This window comes from Podarcis bocagei (genome assembly GCF_964188305.1).
Source record: "Podarcis bocagei genome assembly, chromosome: 17".
NCBI lineage: Eukaryota > Metazoa > Chordata > Lepidosauria > Squamata > Lacertidae > Podarcis > Podarcis bocagei.
In genome coordinates this window covers 10,046,456-10,065,729 of record NC_138143.1, presented here as the reverse complement: position 1 = coordinate 10,065,729, position 19,274 = coordinate 10,046,456, and the positions used below count along the sequence as shown (strand labels likewise).

General features: G+C 44.9%; 1 long non-coding RNA gene across 1 annotated transcript in view; it reads left to right on the top strand.

The window, feature by feature from the left end:
• The window catches only part of LOC308577059, a 79,687-nt gene that overhangs the window by 26,099 nt on the left and 34,314 nt on the right, over window positions 1-19,274 (top strand). The gene's annotated exons all lie outside the window — the stretch shown is intronic.

The window sequence follows — 19,274 nt, the reverse complement described above, 5'->3', positions numbered from 1 at the left end:
CCACGCAGGCCCCCGGATTCTGCAGGGCTCTGTACGTGTGCACATGTGTGCACATTTGTGTGTGCATGTATGTGTGTGTGTACATGTATACACATGCTGGTGTGGGTAGATGTGCACAGGAATAACCATACCCATTTGCAGTTAGGAAATGCATCAGGAAGGTATGTTCACAGTTGTGTGAGAGAGTAGGTAATCCTTAACAGCCCCCAGCTCTTAACACTCTGTGGTGACCCTGGAGCTGAGATTAGGATGATTGAGCCGTGTTGGATGGTTGTGAGCAGACAGCATGCGGGATTCCAAGATGAGCAGGAATGGATGAAGATGTTATGTTGTGTTGTTGTTTAGTCATTTAGTCGTGTCCGACTCTTCGTGACCCCCTGGACCAGAGCACGCCAGGCACTTCTGTCCTCCACTGCCTCCTGCAGTTTGATCAAACTCATGCTGGCAGCTTCGAGAACATTGACCAACCATCTCGTCCTCTGTCGTCCCCTTCTCCTTGGGCCCTCCATCTTTCCCAACATCAGGGTCTTTTCCAGGGAGGCTTCTCTTCTCATGAGGTGGCCAAAGTATTGGAGCTATGCTGTATATCCATAACTATTTGCTGCAGTGTGAATGGCTTTCTGTTAAGAGAGTTATCAGTGTAAATGGCATGTTACAGATTTGCATAATCAAAAAAAAAAAGTTCTCCCAAGGAACTTGCAGTATAAAAGCTTGAGAACCTAGGAAGCAGTGGAGATTCCTCTCTCTCTTTCTAAGAGACCGGCTTGATCTTGCAAAAACTGTCTGGGAATGGATCTCCTTATGCTCCTTATGTTTCCAGCAGCCAGATCCACCCACACAAGTGCTGTGATCCCTTGCTTGAAGCCCACACCCCTTGCTCAGTTGGTAGCAAACTGTGCAGGACTGTGTCTGGGAAGCTCTTGGCTTTAGCCTCAGGAGCAGAATCTGGTTAGATACTCAGAGTGCTAGCTACTACTGTCAGCCTGCAAGTGCAAAGGTATTACCATGTTAATTCCTGGCCAATTCACATGCCAGACCCGGTATATCTGTGCACTCCCTTCTGCACTGCTTTGTAGGAATCTGTGTCACTAATATCCATAGTAGAGCCATGTGGGTGTATCCCTGGACAGTTAAGTCTAGTCAAAGGCGACTATGGGGTTGCGGTGCTCATCTCGCTTTCTGGCCAAGGGATCAGGCGGTTGTACAGACAGCTTTCCGGGTCATGTGGCCAGCATGACTAAACTGCTTCTGGTGCAACGGGACACCATGACAGAAACCAGAGTGAATGGAAACGACTTTTACCTTTCTGCCGCAGCGGTACCTATTTATCTACTTGCACTGGTGTGCTTTCAAACTGCTAGGTTGGCAGGAGCTGGGACAGAGCAATGGGAGCTCACTCCATCGTGGGGATTCGAACCACCGACCTTCTGATCGGCAAGCCCAAGAGGCTCAGTGGTTTAGACCTCAGCGCCACCCTGTGCACAGTGGACTAAGGGGGGGATGCACTGGATGTGTGCATCAGAGAGTATTGCTGCTAATAAAATGAATCAAATGAGTGCTCTGGTGTGTGAAGTCATGGACAGGTTTGTACAGGTCAGAGTACTACTTGCGTTGTGTGAATGCAGAAGTGGCCCTGCCAAATCTCAGGATGGCACAGCTAGCACAGGCAGTGGATTTCGAATTTAATTTGTGACAGCACAACAGGGGAAGGAACTTCCAGTCCCAGTCCAGTGGGAAGCTCTCAGGCCCATCTCCAATACACTGGAGAAACTCCCAATGGATCTCATCCACCCCAGTTCATTATTAGGCAGGGCTGCCATTTGGATTTCACCAGAGATGCTAAAGGGGTTGGGTTGGAAAGGGTTTTGCTGTCTGCTCTGGTTCCCTGGCCTATTGCAGATTGTGGGTCTAAAAGGGAAACTTGGTTTTGAGAGTGGGATGGGGCCCAGAGGATATATACTGTAAGCACATGGACAGTTTTCCATGGGACTGTTATCCTCCACATAGGTAAAGGTAAAAGGACCCCTGACCATTAGATCCAGTCGTGACCGACTCTGGGGTTGCGGCGCTCATCTCGCTTTACTGGCCGAGGGAGCCAGCGTACAGCTTCCAGGTCATGTGGCCAGCATGACTAAGCCACTTCTGGCGAACCAGAGCAGCACACAGAAACGGCGTTTACCTTCCCACTGGAGCGGTACCTATTTATTTACTTGCACTTTGACATGCTAGGTTGACAGGAGCAGGGACTGAGCAACGGGAGCTCACCCCGTCGTGGGGATTTGAACTGCCGACCTTCTGATCGGCAAGTCCTAGGCTCTGTGGTTTAACCCACAGCACCACCCGCGTCCATTCCCCACATATCCATCTTGCAATTTCTGAACATCCTCCACCCTTTAGCATTTGTCTTCCTAAATTTTAGGACTACCCATACCCTAAAATCCTTAAATAAGAGACATGGGGGAATGATTAATGGACTTCAATGTCTGTACACTAATGCGCAAAGCATGGGAAATAAACAAGATGAGCTTGAGCTCTTGGTACAGCAAACTAAATATGACATAATAGGCATCACTGAAAGCTGGTGGGATAAGTCCCACGATTGGAATGTAATAATGGAGGGATACAATCTATTTTGGAGAAACAGACCAGACAAGAAAGGAGGAGGAGTGGCGTTATATGTCAGGGATGTGTATACCTGTGAAGAGATCCAAGATGTAGAACCTCAAAGCCAAATTGAGAGCATTTGGGTCAAAATTAAGGAAGAGAAGAATAACAGAGACCTCATTGTGGGAGTTTACTATAGATCCCCAAGCCAAATGGAGGACATAGATGATGCCTTCCTGGAACAGATGGCCAAGCATGCAAAAGGAAGGGAGATAGTAGTAATGGGGGACTTCAATTACCCGGATATTTGTTGGATGTCAAACTCAGCCAAGAGCATAAGGTCAAACAGATTCCTCACTGGCCTTGCAGACAACTTCATTGTCCAGAAAGTGGGAGAAGCAACAAGAGGAACAGCCATTTTAGATCTGGTCCTAACCAATGTTGATGACCTGGTTAGTGGGGTAGAAGTGGAAGGATCATTAGGCGCGAGTGATCATGCTCTTCTGAAGTTTACTATACAGCGGAAAGGAGCAGCCAAGCATACTAGGACTCAATTTCTTGACTTTAAGAAAGCCGACTTCATAAAACTTAGGGAAGTGCTGGGTGAGATCCCATGGACAGTAATACTAAAAGGAAAGGGAGTTCATGATGGCTGGGAGTTTGTTAAGAGGGAGATAGTAAAAGCACAACGTCAGGCAATACCAATGAGACGGAAACATGGAAGGTGCCTAAAGAAGCCAGGGTGGCTATCTAAAGAACTTTTAACTGAGTTAAGATTAAAAAAGGATGTGTACAAAAAATGGAAAATGGGGGAAACCACCAAAGAGGAATTCAAACAAATAGCCAGCACGTGTAGACACAAAGTCAGAAAAGCTAAAGCACAGAATGAACTCAGGCTTGCTAGAGAGGTTAAAAGCAACAAAAAAGGCTTTTATGGGTATGTTCGTAGCAAAAGGAAGAACAAAGAAACAGTGGGGTCACTCAGAGGAGAAGATGGTGAAATGCAAACAGGGGACACAGAAAGGGCTGAACTCCTCAATGCCTTCTTTGCCTCAGTCTTCTCCGATAAAGAAAACAATGCCCGACCTGAAGAATTTGGAGCAAATGATTCAGCAAAGGAAACACAGCCCAGAATAACTAAGGAGATAGTACAAGAATACTTGGCTAGTTTAGATGTATTCAAGTCTCCAGGGCCAGATGAACTGCATCCAAGAGTATTAAAAGAACTGGCAGATGTGATCTCAGAACCACTGGCAGTCATCTTTGAGAATTCCTGGAGAACAGGCGAAGTCCCGGCAGACTGGAGGAGGGCAAATGTTGTCCCTATTTTCAAAAAGGGGAAAAGAGAGGACCCAAATAATTACCGCCCAGTCAGTCTGACATCAATACCAGGGAAGATTCTGGAGCAGATCATTAAGAAAACAGTCTGTGAGCACCTAGAAAGGAATGATGTGATCACCAATAGTCAGCATGGATTTCTGAAAAATAAGTCATGTCAGACTAACCTGATCTCGTTTTTTGACAGAATTACAAGCCTGGTAGATGAAGGGAACTCAGTGGATATAGCCTACCTTGATTTCAGTAAGGCATTTGACAAGGTGCCCCATGATATTCTTGTAAAGAAGCTGGTAAAATGCGGTCTTGACTATGCTACCACTCAGTGGATTTGTAACTGGCTGACTGACCGAACCCAAAGGGTGCTCATCAATGGTTCCTCTTCATCCTGGAGAAGAGTGACTAGTGGGGTGCCACAGGGTTCTGTCTTGGGCCCGGTCTTATTCAACATCTTTATCAACGACTTGGATGATGGACTCAAGGGCATCCTGATCAAATTTGCAGATGACACTAAACTGGGAGGGGTGGCTAACACCCCAGAGGACAGGAACACACTTCAAAACGACCTTGACAGATTAGAAAACTGGGCCAAAACAAACAAGATGAATTTTAACAGGGAGAAATGTAAAGTATTGCACTTGGGCAAAAAAAATGAGAGGCACAAATACAAGATGGGTGACACCTGGCTTGAGAGCAGTACATGTGAAAAGGATCTAGGAGTCTTGGTTGACCACAAACTTGACATGAGCCAACAGTGTGACGCGGCAGCTAAAAAAGCCAATGCAATTCTGGGCCTCATCAATAGGAGTATAGCATCTAGATCAAGGGAAGTAATAGTGCCACTGTATTCTGCTCTGGTCAGACCTCACCTGGAGTACTGTGTCCAGTTCTGGGCACCACAATTCAAGAAGGACACTGACAAACTGGAACGTGTCCAGAAGAGGGCAACCAAAATGGTCAAAGGCCTGGAAACGCTGCCTTATGAGGAACGGTTAAGGGAGCTGGGCATGTTTAGCCTGGAGAAGAGGAGGTTAAGGGGTGATATGATAGCCATGTTCAAATATATAAAAGGATGTCACATAGAGGAGGGAGAAAGGTTGTTTTCTGCTGCTCCAGAGAAGCGGACACGGAGCAATGGATCCAAACTACAAGAAAGAAGATTCCACCTAAACATTAGGAAGAACTTCCTGACAGTAAGAGCTGTTCGACAGTGGAATTTGCTGCCAAGGAGTGTGGTGGAGTCTCCTACTTTGGAGGTCTTTAAGCAGAGGCTTGACAACCATATGTCAGGAGTGCTCTGATGGTGTTTCCTGCTTGGCAGGGGGTTGGACTCGATGGCCCTTGTGGTCTCTTCCAACTCTATGATTCTATGATTCTATGATTCTATGATTCTATGCTCTGGGCGCTTCCTATTCTTTAGCAATAAGATTTGCAGCCAGCAGCCAGCACAACTGCTTGCCATTCCTGGATCAGCAAGGTCTGTCCACCCCTCCCCTCCCCAGCTAAGGGGCAGATCAGTCAAGGCTGGGCCTGCCTGGTTGCCAAAGGCCCTGGCAGCGTCCTTGCTCCAGGGGAGTCAATTCCAGGACAGCGCAGGAAGCAATGAGCGCGAAACAACTCTATTGCTCTGTGTGAAGTGGCCCAATGGCTCTGAGTAATATTTTCCTGAGCAGTGGCTCCAGGAGAAGCAGGAAGTGAACACATTTCCTGCCATTCAAGGCTGCCTCTCCCTCCCCGCAGGTCCAGCCATCGGCATTCCTCATTAACATCAACTCTCTTGAAATGCACCCAACGCTCGATTCATCTGAAGCCAGGTGTCCTCTTCAGACAGCCTGAGATGTCTGCCAGGGTTTCTGCTCTGCACATCAGCTGCCCAGAATCCTGCAACCAGAGTAGATCATGCGAAGTGACCAGATTTGCATGTATGTCTTCCTCTGCACCTTTTGCAGAATATATTTCCTTCTCAAAGACCATGTCTTCAAAGAAATGCAGGGAGCTATGAGACAGTGTTCTAGCAAACGGTTTCCTGCATGTGAGAACGGAAGTAGTAACTCGAAATCTTGAAGCTGTGCAGGGTGTTTGGAACCGCAACAGGTTTGCCTAGTACTATCAGAATTATGGTGCTGGAGGAGACTCTTGAGAGTCCCATGGACTGCAAGAAGATCAAACCTATCCATTCTTAAGGAAATCAGCCCTGAGTGCTCACTGGAAGGACAGATCCTGAAGCTGAGACTCCAATATTTTTGCCACCTCATGAAGAGAAGAGAAGACTCCCTGGAAAAGACCCTGATGTTGGGAAAGATGGAGGGCACAAGGAGAAGGGGAAAACAGAGGACGAGATGGTTGGACAGTGTTCTCGAAGCTACCAGCATGAGTTTGATCAAACTGCGGGAGGCAGTGGAAGACAGGAGGGCCTGGCGTGCTCTGGTCCATGGGGTCACGAAGAGTCGGACATGACTAAACGACTAAACATCAACAATCAGATTTAGCACTGGTAGCCGTTTTAAGAATTCTGTTGTGACCCCAGAGTCCACTTAGACATGTTACTTTGAACAATATGCCAGCACTAAAAAATTGCACACGTGCCGGCTGGTTCCATTTGGCTCCCCAGGAGGCATTGCACAATGTGGAATCACACACACTGGGATATACTGGATTGGTCACAAACGGAGGGTCTCACTCACCAGGTGAACTGATTTGGTTGTCACATTGCATCTACCCTGCTCAGAACTTTGCTAACATGTGTGGAATTTCAAATTCTTAATATTGGGCACACATGCAAACATTTCTTAACATTTTTCTCAATGTAGGAAGATACTTGGGACTCCTCTTGATGCCTTATTTATTCAGCTTCCATCCTGAGCTGAATCTACACTGACCTTAAAAAAACAACACGCTAAGAAAAAAAACATTATATAGCCCCCAATGCAATTTTCCATCAACGGCTGTACAGCGCCCCGTGGGGTCACATTTTTATAATACATTTATAACGTTATAACTCACCAGTATAGATTAGTCCCCGATTTACCTGCACAAAGCTTATATAGATGTTAGATTATATCCAGTTGTTACTGAACATTCTTTGTGATTTGTTTGCTAGGCAGCTATAGGGCAATGAGCATTCATCTTGCATTCATCCTGATTGGCTTGCCAGTTATTTATATGTCTTCCTGTTAATCATTTGTTCTTCCCATATTTCCCCATCAGCTTCCCAAATGCAAAAAGTCTGTTTCTTATTTCATGTGCTCAGACGACAAAGGGCTTTAACGCACTTCAGTTGTTCTAGCAACTGCTCCTGCATGTGGTTGAATCATATTGAATATGCTGATAGTATATTAATTCCAAGTAGGCTTGCTAAGATGTATAAGACTGAATCAGATAAGTGCTGGAGATGCAGTGAGGTTGAGGGAAGGTTCTTTCATATGTGGTGGACCTGTAAAAGGGTAAAAGAGTATTGGAAAAATAATTTATAATGAATTGAAAAAAACCAGAGTCCTTTTTGTTTGGGATAATTCAGATGGAAATTCCCAGGTATCAAAAAAGGTCATTTATGTATGCCACTACTGTGGCCCATGTTTTGTTAGCCCCAAAATGGAACCAAAGGAGAATGGCAGCTTAAAGTAATGGAATATGCACAGTTTGTGGATCTAACTTATAGAATAAGAGAACAAGAAGAACATTGGTTTAAAGAAGATTGGGAAATGTTTATTGACTATATGGGGGGAAATTGTGTATACTTGAAAACATTGGCAGTGTTCAAAGGCACTGATTTTGACCCCACACACAGTGGCAACCTATTTCAGAGCCTCTCGTAAAAGATCTGCTATCGGCTGAGTCTAATCTTATCTTCCTGACCATGCATAAGAAGGCAACTGATCAGATGGTATGGGACGGGAACAACTGTCCTCCACAAAGAGTATGGCAGTGGCAAGAGTTCCTTTATTCTGAATGCTGTGAAACAGGGAAGGTGCCCTCCCTTCCCCATTTCACCCTGTAGACCGTTGCCAGAGGGTCTACGCCCTTAGGACACAAGAAGAGCCTGCTGATTCATGGGAGCTGGTCAGAAGCAAGGGAATGCCAAGGGGAGGGTGATGGAAGGGTGCAGTTCTCCAAGGCAGGGATGCAGGGGAAATGCAGCGCTCAGCAGCGCAGTTGAAAGGGAGTCTTTGCCAGGAAGTTTGGACAATGAGTCATCCTCTGCTGGAACATCAGAGAACAGGCACACACACATTGTTGGAGCTCTGTGGAAGGCAGCGCACACAGAGCACAGAATGCATGTGCTTTTGTTGTAAAGTTGCTTTGAATTACTTTTTGAAAAATGAAAGACATAAAGAGGAGACTAATAAGTTAAATAAATAAATATAAAGCGGCAGCCAGCTGAATTTTACTCAGAAATCTGAGGAGCTAATTCAGTCATGGGTCATTCATTTCAATGGGTCTACTCTTGAGTAAAACTTAGTTGAATACCCCACTAAGTGATGGATATCCATTCTGAGGGAATCTGTATGGATCCGCATTCGCACATGACCACCCCCCTAGACAGCTCTTTCCGCATACCGAGCACTGATATCTTATGGAAAACTTACTGTGTCCTGCTATTCTTTGACTTTTGCACTCATTAGAATTTTGCGGTGCCATTCCCCAACTGAACAATGGTTACAAAGTTGTGTATGTTAGGGGGAAGTGTGCCTACGAATGCATACATTAGTAAAAGTAGCAAAAAAATGCAGGTTATTGGGGAAAATTGCTTGCAAGAATGTGTACATTGACTAATACAAAAATCTACTTGTTGGTAGAAATTCACACTAAAAAGCTGATGAATTTCTATCAGGAATTTAAAAATAAAAATATATTGTGAATTGCTGCAAAAAGCAGGCAACTGAATTTAAGAACAACAATTTCTAATTCAGAAAAGGCATGGAGGTAGGTAATTTTTAGGGTGGGCACATGTCACATCCTGTTTCTTGTATAACAACATCAACAACAACAACAACAACAACAACAACAACAACAACAACAACAACAACAACAATAATAATAATAATAATAATAGTACCCCGCCCTTCTGGCTGAGTTTCCCCAGCCACTCTGGGTGGCTTCCAGCACATATCAAAGCATAATAAAATGTCTAACATTAAAAACTTCAGATGTCTTCTAAAAGTTGTGTAGTTTTTCATCTCTTTGACAGGGCAGGTGCCACTACCGAGAAGGCCCTCTGCCTGGTTCCCTGTAACTTCACTTCTTGTAGTGAGGGAACCACCAGAAGGCCCTTGAAGGTGGACCTCAGTGTCTGGGCTGAATGATGGGGGGGGGGCGCGTATAAGCAGCTTAGAACCAAGATTTTGCAATTAAGACCCGACCAGAGGAATATGCCGTGCCTCGCCTCACTTCACTGGCTAGCATGAGGAGCGCAGGGAACATTCTGGGTCACCTTGTGCCTGGGAGTGAAATGATCTCCCTGACAGGGTGGGTCTGCTTGCCTGTGAGAGAGAGATGGGCAGGGGAGTACCGAAATGTATTTGTTTCGACTTATAGCTTGAGGATCAGGATGAAGAGCATACTTTCAAGAAAATATAGAATAATAATAATAATAATAATAAATGAAGGCTGCCAGTGTGGTGTAGTGGTTAAGAGCGGTAGTCACGTAATCTGGGAAACCGGGTTCGCTTCTCCGCTCTTCCACATGCAGCTGCTGGGTGATCTTGGGCCAGTCACACTTCTCTGAAGTTTCTCAGCCCCACTCACCTCACAGAGTGTTTGTTGTGGGGGAGGAAGGGAAAGGAGAATGTTAGCCGCTTTGAGACTCCTGAAGGGGAGTGAAAGGCGGGATATCAAATCCAAACTCTTCTTCTTCTTCTTCTGTACAGTAGTACCTCAGGTTAAGTACTTAATTTGTTCCGGAGGTCCGTTCTTAACCTGAAACTGTTCTTAACCTGAAGCACCACTTTAGCTAATGGGGCCTCCTGCTGCTGCCGTGTCGCCGGAGCATGATTTCTGTTCTCATCCTGAAGCAAAGTTCTTAAACTGAAGCACTATTTCTGGGTTAGCAGAGTCTGTAACCTGAAGCGTGTGTAACCTGAGGTACCACTGTACTGAACTGGGAGCAAGTCCCATTGTAAAAAGATTGCCTGCTGGGTTCAGCTAGTCCTTCCACCAAACAGAAGCACCTCGGGTTTGGGCTATATTATACATTAACTGAATCACAGGGAACCGTCATCTCAAAGTTTTGAACTTCTGTGATTCTTCCATAGAGATTGTTGCTAGAAATGTGCCCCTAAGTGGTGACATAACAATACGGTCGTCACCAAATCCAAAAGGGCCATCAAATGACAGCAAAGAATTAGTGTGTGATTCTTCCATGCTTCAGTTGTGCTTCTTCTGTACACTCTGCAAAACGGATCCCATGGCGAGAGGCACACGCCCAGATTTCAGGGACTGAAGCATATTCTGAGTGTGTGAAATTCAGTTCTGCCCCATGCGAATGTGTTGCTTATCCTGTCTTTTACTGCAGAAGTACAGCTGTGTTTTCTAATCTGTTGGCTGAAAGCTCTGTGGAAAATAAGGACATCTAAGTTTTCTGAATAGGAATGCAATTTGCATTGTTAAGAACATAAGCCAAAGAGAGAGAGAAAGAGAAATACAGTGATTTCATAGTTAGTGTGCTGAGTTTGCTGTGGAAAAAAGTAAGCATGTGAACTTGTGCACAGACTACAAGAAAGGTACAGGCATGATTGCTTTTAATCTACAGTGGTACCTCGGGTTACGGACGCTTCAGGTTACAGATGCTTTAGGTTACAGACTCCATTAACCCAAAAATAGTACCTCGGGTTAAGAACTTTGCTTCATGATGAGAACAGAAATCGCACGGTGGCGGCAGCGGGAGGCCCCATTAGCTAAAGTGGTACCTCAGGTTAAGAACAGTTTCAGGTTAAGAACGGGCCTCCAGAACGAATTCAGTTCTTAACCAGAGGTACCACTGTACTATATTGGGGGGGTTGCTTTTTCTCCATAGCTGCCTCTTGAGATATTGTTGCCAGATTCGGCACAAGGGTTCCCAATGTGAGGGTCGCCATCTTTCCCAATGTTTGGATGCTGACTGCCATTTTGAATCAAGATGGAGAACCAAAATGTCACTTTAGTGTGATTTCACCTGTTTTTTGGCATAGGTTCAGCCGCCTCCCATGAGATCATCGCCAAACTTGGCATGAATGTTACTGAGGGTTTATTCCTCACATTTTGGATGCCAGGCGTATTTTTAATGAAGATGTGGGACTGAATCATCACTTTGGTGTGACTTGGCCCCCTTTTGGGCAAAGGTTTGCCTGCCTGTTGAGATATTATCGCCAAACTCAGCGCAAGGGTTTCTGTGGTGTGCAGAATGGTCTATGTTGGTGTTTACATGCTGGTCACCATTTTGATTCAAGATGGCGGAGCAAAATGCCATTTTGGCATGACTTTGCCCAGTTTTTTTGCATAGGTTCAGCCACCTCTTAAGATATCGTTGCAAACTTGGCACAAGGTTTCCAAGGTGGAGGTGGCAGTCTTTGTTGGCATTTGGATGCTGGGCACCATTTTGAACCTAAACATTACTTTACTTGGTTTTTGGCATGATGGATCCAAACTCACAAATTACACCACCCATTTAAAAATCAATTATTTTTGGTTTCTGAAATTCCCAGACAGCACCAGGTACTTCCCGCTATTGATTTAAGTATTGATGTAAGTATTAAAGCTCCCCCCCCATAAGTAATTAAATCCAGCCATCATGTAAGAGCAGAGATTGCATATAGCAATGTTGCATCCTAAACACAATTACCTGGGATGAGAGTTAAGTGCCACTGAATGCAGTAGGAATTGTTTCTGAGAATACATGAGTACAATTGCGTTGTAAGGAAGTAATTTTTCTTTGTCTTTTGATCCTGGAACCTCTCTGATCTGAATTATTGTTGCAGTGTTCCCATGATTCCTATGCTTAAGTTTGGATGAATTATTTGTGAGAGTTCCCTAGTATAAGAGCAGTAAGCAAGAGGCTTCTCTGCCAGCCCTGGCCATTCCAACAACAGCCAAAGAAAATATACTACAGGAAGATCATTGTGGCAAAATAGAAGATACCTGGTCTAGGAGCATGGCGGGAAAGACCTTGCCCTCTTCTTTAAAAACATGGGTAGGCAAACTAAGGCCTTGGGGGCCAGATCCCGGCCCAATCACCTTCTAAATCCGGCCCATGGACGGTCTGGGAATCAGCGTGTTTTTACATGAGTAGAATGTGTCCTTTTATTTAAAATGCATCTCTGGGTTATTTGTGGGGTATAGGAATTCGTTCATCCCCCCCCCCCCAATACAGTCGGCCACCCCCCACAAGGTCTGAGGGACAGTGGACCGCCCCCCTGCTGAAAAAGTTTGCTGACCTCTGCTTTAAAAACATAAAAAGCTAAGAAGTGCCAGCAGTCAGATATTGGCAGGCAGGCTCATCATGTAGTCCTTGCCTTGTGACTCTCCATTTCACATCCTCCCATTTCTCATGGAATCAGCATCCAGGGTTTCTAGGAAACGTTCCTCCCAAATAGACTTTGCACAGGAACCAGTCATCGGAAGGACTTCAGCTCCACTTGCGCTTACAGGTTGTGCGCTCATATCCAAGTGGTGCAATGCAAGTTGTGTGTATTTCTCAGCTGTTCCCAAAAGTTGCTAAGGTGATTGTATGTTTGTGCGCTGACAGATTTGCTGCTGCTTTGTGTTGACTGCTGCTTCTGTTGTTTTATGGCTCTTGCCTCCTTCCCTTCATGAAAGGACACGGCAGGCTCGGAGGGTCTAAAGAGCACACGTCTCTGAGAGAACTTCCTTGCCCTCGTTCACAAACAATCAGTCCTCTGGTCATTCTTTTGATCTCCACAGCCTGGTTCTTCCAATGTCTGATGTGTGGCTAAACTGCAAGTTATATTAAGCCCGCAAGGAGAAAGCGCACATTTGCTTTTACTTTGCTTTTTTAAAAGATATTTTTTATTAATTTTTCATTAATAACATTCCAGTTGACAACATATCAAATCTTGCCGCATCATAATACAAATAATAAAGCCAATTATACATTCCAAATTAAAAATAAATAAATTAGGGGGACTTCTCGTGTTCTGGCTGATCAGGAGGGTTTTATTATCATTATTGTTCCTACTTTTTCTCTCTAGTTTTTTGCAAATAACATAACTCTGATCTTAACCCATTGTCTTATCATCACAATCACTGGTATGCGACTTTCCATTGTGTTTAATTGCTTTTTCTTTACTAATCAGCACCCAGGGAGATGGGGGCAGGGGGTAGGGACTGGAGGAGAGGAAGGCAACACTTTGCGCCTACCACTTTGGCCCTGATTTGAATCACACCCACTCACCTGCCTGGGTGGCTGACATTTGTCTCAGCAGTAGCACTGCTCTTGGCACAGGGACAGCCTGCCTGGCACTAATCTGTCAAGCAACAGGGAAGGCAGAGTTATTCATGGGGGGGGGGGTTGCAAGTGCAGACAGACCCACCACCATCTGTGACTTAGGGGGTCCACACTGCCCTTGCCCTGGGCAAAGGGCCTTAACACTTTTCAGACATTTGGGTGGCATATATTGACCTGAATGTGTGAACTGAGATAAGTGTAGTAGTAGTAGTAGAGTGGTACCTCTGGATGCGAATGGGATCCATTCCGGAGGCCCGTTCGCATCCTGAGTAGAACGTAACATGCGACTGCGCATCTGCAAGTCCGCAGGTCACGTTTCGCTGCTTCCGTGCACGCGTGCGACGTCATTTTGAGCGTCTGTGCATGCACGAGCGGCAAAACCCGGAAGTAATGGAACACGTAACTCGCCATGGAGCGTAACCTGAAAACGCTCGACCTGAAGCATATTTAACCTGAGCTATGACTGTAGTAGGGACGCGGGTGGCGCTGTGGTCTATACCACAGAGCCTAGCACTTGCTGATCAGAAGGTCGGGGGTTCGAATCCCTGCGACGGGGTGAGCTCCTGTTGCTCGGTCCCAGCTCCTGCCAACCTAGCAGTTTGAAAGCACGTCAAAGTGCAAGTAGATAAATAGGTACCGCTCCAGCGGGAAGGTAAACAGCCTTTCCGTGCGCTGCTCTGGTTCGCCAGAAGTGGCTTAGTCATGCTGGCCATGACCCGGAAGCAGTACGCCGGCTCCCTTGGCCAATAAAGCAAGATGAGCGCCGCAACCCCAGAGTCGGTCACGACTGGACCTAATGGTCAGGGGTCCTTTATGACTGTAGTAATATATTATTTATACTCCACCCATCTGGCTGGGTTTCCCCAGCCACTCTGGGCAGCTCCCAACAGAATATTAAAAACACAATAAAACATCAAACATTAAAAACTTTCCTAAACAGGGCTGCCTTGTTTATTGTATTGATGCCTATTGTATTGTCCATATAAGCTGACAGGTTTCTTCTGATTTTCTTCATGCTTCCCACCCCACTTTCCTTTCTCTGGTTTTCTTTTTCTTTTTTAAAATTTCCTAAATCAATTTTAAATAAAAAATCATTTAAAAAAACAAAATCTGATGAGGAATGCTGGGGAAGAAAGCATCTAACACCCTCTCAATTTTCCTGATTGAAATCCTTCCCCATTGCCCTTTGCTTTGCTGGGGGCGGGGGCGGATGAAGACAGGTACGACTGGTGTTTCACCACCACCAGTAGGGTCAAAAAGCACCTGTGGATGAGGAGTGGATTTAGATCAAGGACTCAGGCCCAGAGGGCAAAAGTATTCTGTGTGCATCTGCCCCAATGCCAATTATAGAGGGTCCTCCTATGGCTTGCTTTGAAATAAAATAAAAAGCCACTGGGATAGCCAGTCACAAACAATGCAAAAAATGGTCTACAGTCCCAACAAAGATCTTTTCCTGACCTGGAAGCATTTCTAGCCTTGCCAGGTCAGAAGAAGGCAATGGGCTGCCCGAGGGGTGGAGCTCTTTAGACCTAGTGTTATGTACTGAAGTTCTCACCCTGGGCCAGCAGGGGGATACTGTAGATAGTTATGCAAATAAGGGATCAAAAGTGACTTTCAGTGATTGGATAGTTTTAGAAAATTGTTACAGTTACGTTGTACTGGAGCTCTATAAAAGCAGGCTGACTGAACCCTTCAGTCCAATTCTGTTCTAGCCTGTGAATAAACAAGAGCTGTTTGAAGAATCGCTGTGTCGTCTGATATGTTCACCCACAACTTAACACCTAGCAAGATAATATTGCCTCTTCTTCCTCTACTGTAGTCTCAACTATCTCATTGTTCAAGGGAAGGTGCAGACCAGGAAACTCTGGGGTTTAAGCGCTAATTGATCCTGGCATGCCTAAGTTTGCACTGTCGTTGAGTTATACTTGCTGGGCCATAGTTCCGTCTTGCTTTGGGATGGAGAAAAAAAACTGATTCAGTTTGCATTTTAATGTGAAACTACCTAATTTGTTCTTGCTGAAACAATATGCAAACTGAGACAGGGCCAACCTTTTAAAATTTGTGCATCTCTGAATGTTGCAATGCAGTTCTCAAACAACAAAAGAACTATGCACACAGACGCCTGTGCCTATATTAGAACTGTGGCGATGTGGAAATGTTGTGAACTGAACTTAAAATTTGAGAAATGAGAAACCGAGAGAAACCAAAATTGACCGACATTCTCATCTAAACTTCTGACATTGGGATTAAATCAATGCCTAGTTCAGCTTGACTGCTGTGTAGAATTCACACTGGCAGCCTCCTAAGAGTCAGCTCTCACTTTTTTCTTAAAATGTCTCCCAATAAGGTGCCTACAACAGTCACCCAGCCATATTCGATGCTATAAGGTAAAGGTAAAGGGACCCCTGACCATTAGGTCCAGTCGTGGCCAACTCTGGGGTTGCGGCGCTCATCTTGCTTTATTGGCCGAGGGAGCCGGCGTACAGCTTCCAGGTCATGTGACCAGCATGACTAAGCCACTTCTGGCGAACCAGAGCAGCACACAGAAACGCCGTTTGCCTTCCCGCCGGAGTGGTACCTATTTATCTACTTGCACTTTGACGTGCTTTCGAACTGCTAGGTTGGCAGGAGCAGGGACCGAGCAACAGGAGCTCACCCCGTGGCGGGGATTGGAACCGCTGACCTTCTGATCGGCAAGTCCTAGGCTCTGTGGTTTAACCCACAGCGCCACCCGCATCCCATTCCATGCTATGCTCCACCACAATTGACTCACTGGTGGAGAATTCATGGTCCCTACCGTGAAATATTGAATTTTGAGAGCTAGAAAGAGATGATAGCCTTGCACTCATAGTGTGCAACCTCAGGAAAGGCCTCTGTGGAATGAGTAACCTGGCCATTTGTGGTGTGTGCTGTAAACTAACCTTTGGGGAAGGGCTGGAGATACTCAGAAGATGGCAGCCCAGTCCTGTGAAATTCTCGGGCTGAGTTTGTTCCTTTTAAAATATGACCAATGTGGTGTGCTGCTCCCCAGATTTGACTCCTTGCACAGACATGATGACGAAGCAAGGCACATGGTACATTCTAGGGCCAGGGCCTCACCTATGAATAGATTATTATTTGGGGCGGGGGATGAGGTTTTTTTAAAGTATTCAATACAGAAGCTAGAAAATAGCAGAAGATGGTCACCTCTGTAATGTTGGAAGAGTCATGCATGGGCAAAGCTTCTTGAGCTGGCTTTGGATTCCACTTGCATGTCCTGTGTGACCTTTCTAAGGTTTCTCCCACAAATGACACAAACATTGCCCATCTTTGTAATCTGAATGGAAAGCTGAGGCAACCCCAGTTCCCACAAACACTTTAGGAGTTTGACAGCTGCTGTTCCTTGCTTCATTTATGAAGACGATTTTTATGCTGCCCTTTATCAGATGATCTCAGGGACGTTGTGTGAACCAGCACTTTGATGTGGCTAAGTAATGTATAAAGTTGGTGGTGCACACCCATATGAATGGCACTTCTTTGAGACCTTGGCTCAGCGGCAAGTCGCACCCCCACTTCACCTGACCCCATCCCCACACTTCCAATACAGGTGGGTGCCATCACTTATGAATTGGATTATGAGAGGCAATATAAATCAAAACTTTATTCAAAAATGGGATATGTTTAAGAAATATTTAATGAAATACAACAGCAGTGTGGTGTCTATGATAGCGTTTGAATGATTTCTGTGTATATGATAGATAAAACTAAAGCAAAAGGTTTCATAAGAAGTAATAAATTTTAAGATCACATAATTAGTATAAAGTTATAGCCATGTACACAACTGGAAAACAGAAAAGGTAAATACGTTGGGGGAGGTGGGAAGTCTTACGTACATACAAAAGAACATATGGTGAATTGTATTGTATAGAACTGTCTTTGATTTGTATTCTTTTTCTTTTTTCATAATACCATATATAACAATGTAATGTTGTCAAGCAAACTTAATAAAATAATTTTTTTAAAAAAATGAATTGGACTCTAGATTGGCTAGAGTATACATTTTCTTCCATTTTCTATCCTGTCCAAGATTTGCAAAGAACATTTTCCCATGGACTGCTGCTGTTGGAGCTGCCCAGGGAATACTGACCTGCTGAGGGACTGAGGGCCCTGCTCTGCCTCTCTCCATCGGTCTAGGGCGAGGCCTGACAGGCTGGAGCAGCTCCTGGTGGACAGGCCACAGGGTTACTGCTGGACCTCATGGTTGGCCTCTACACCAAGTGCAGTTGCCACTTGGTGCTCCAGAGGGACAGCCTAGTCTTGGACTTCCTCAAGTGGGAATGGACCTCCAGATTATTGGAAGCCAAGGCTGGCTACCCAGAGTCAACATCCACCTTACCACTGGCAGGAGGCCTGAGAGCCCCGCCATCTCCAACATGGCCCGGTATTCAAGGACCCCAGCCAGCGAAGCATCTGGCTGAGCTGGCTTAACAACAGACATGAGGTGCATGTGTGTATTTTACTGAACTGAACAGAGTCATGGGGGTGCAGAGATTGTGCGAACGAACTTAGTGCTTAGCTTATCTTTTAATTGCTATTTTGTTAATGTTTTTAATATTGTTTTATAGATTCTAAATGCTGCGTTGATTTGTTAATCACATGACTTGCCATAATTGTGAGGTTTAGCCTACTTTTTAGTTGCTGTCTAGTTAAGCTTTTTAATTGATAATTTGTTAATTATTTTATATGATGTATGCTATATTCGCGATGTGCTACTATGTTTTATTATGCTATGGTTATTTGTTGGTTTGTAAGCCGCTTTGAGATTCACTTGAATGGAAAGCGGCGTCAAAATACAATACAGTGGTGCCCCGCAAGACGAATGTCTCGCAAGACAGAAAACTCACTAGACGAAAGGGTTTTCCGTTTTTTGAGCTGCTTTGCAAGACGAATTTCCCTATGGGCTTGCTTCACAAGACGAAAAACGAAAACGTCTTGCAAGTTTGTTTCCTTTTTCTTAACACCGTTAATACAGTTGCGACTTGACTTCGAGGAGCAACTCATAGAACGCGGTGTGGTAGCCTTTTTTGAGGTTTTTGAAGACTTTGGTGATTTTTGAAGCTTTTCCAAAACTTCTTTTAAACTTTTAAAACTTTTTTGGGGTTTTTTTGGATTTTGGGTTGGGGTGTTTGGAATTCAAGGACTTGGTGTTGGGGAGGGGTTTGCAAGAATCTGGAAGCTTGTGTGTTTTTCCCCCTGCATTTTTATGATTTTCTGTGACCATTGGGCCACTCAGCTGTTTTTTTAAAAAAAAATCTGGATTTGAATTTCTGTGTGGTGGGCAGCTGGGGGAACAGTTGGGGAGGGGGTTCTTCAGCAAGAAGCAAAGAGTGGAAGAGGAACCTTCTTCGAGTTGTCCCCCAGAGTCTTAGAAAATGTACTGTACACTTTGTTGATTTTTAAATGTTTTTCTGTCATGTTTAGAAACTTAATTTATTGTTCCTTCAATTTTTGAAATGCTCTTTACAGTATGTGTGACTTTAAAGAGCACTTAATAAACTCTTGTTGTACCAAATTTGGCTTTGTTTGGACTTTTTTTGACCATAGGAACGCATTAATTGAATTTCAATGCATTCCTATGGGAAACCGTGCTTCGCAAGACGAAAAATTCGCTAGACGAAAAAACTTGCGGAACGAATTGATTTCGTCTTGCGAGGCACCACTGTAAATCAAAATCAAATAAATCGAATGGAAACACTTCCTTTAAAATCTCAAGCATAGCCCAGAGGTGTGCGTTTCTGTTCGTTGTCTGGGTCTTTCCTTACAAGTGCTCCAAGGCTGAAATTCCATGGCAGCAATTGTGATATCCAGTTATGCCCAGGCTTGCACAGAATGGGTGCACGCGAGGCCAATGGCTTTG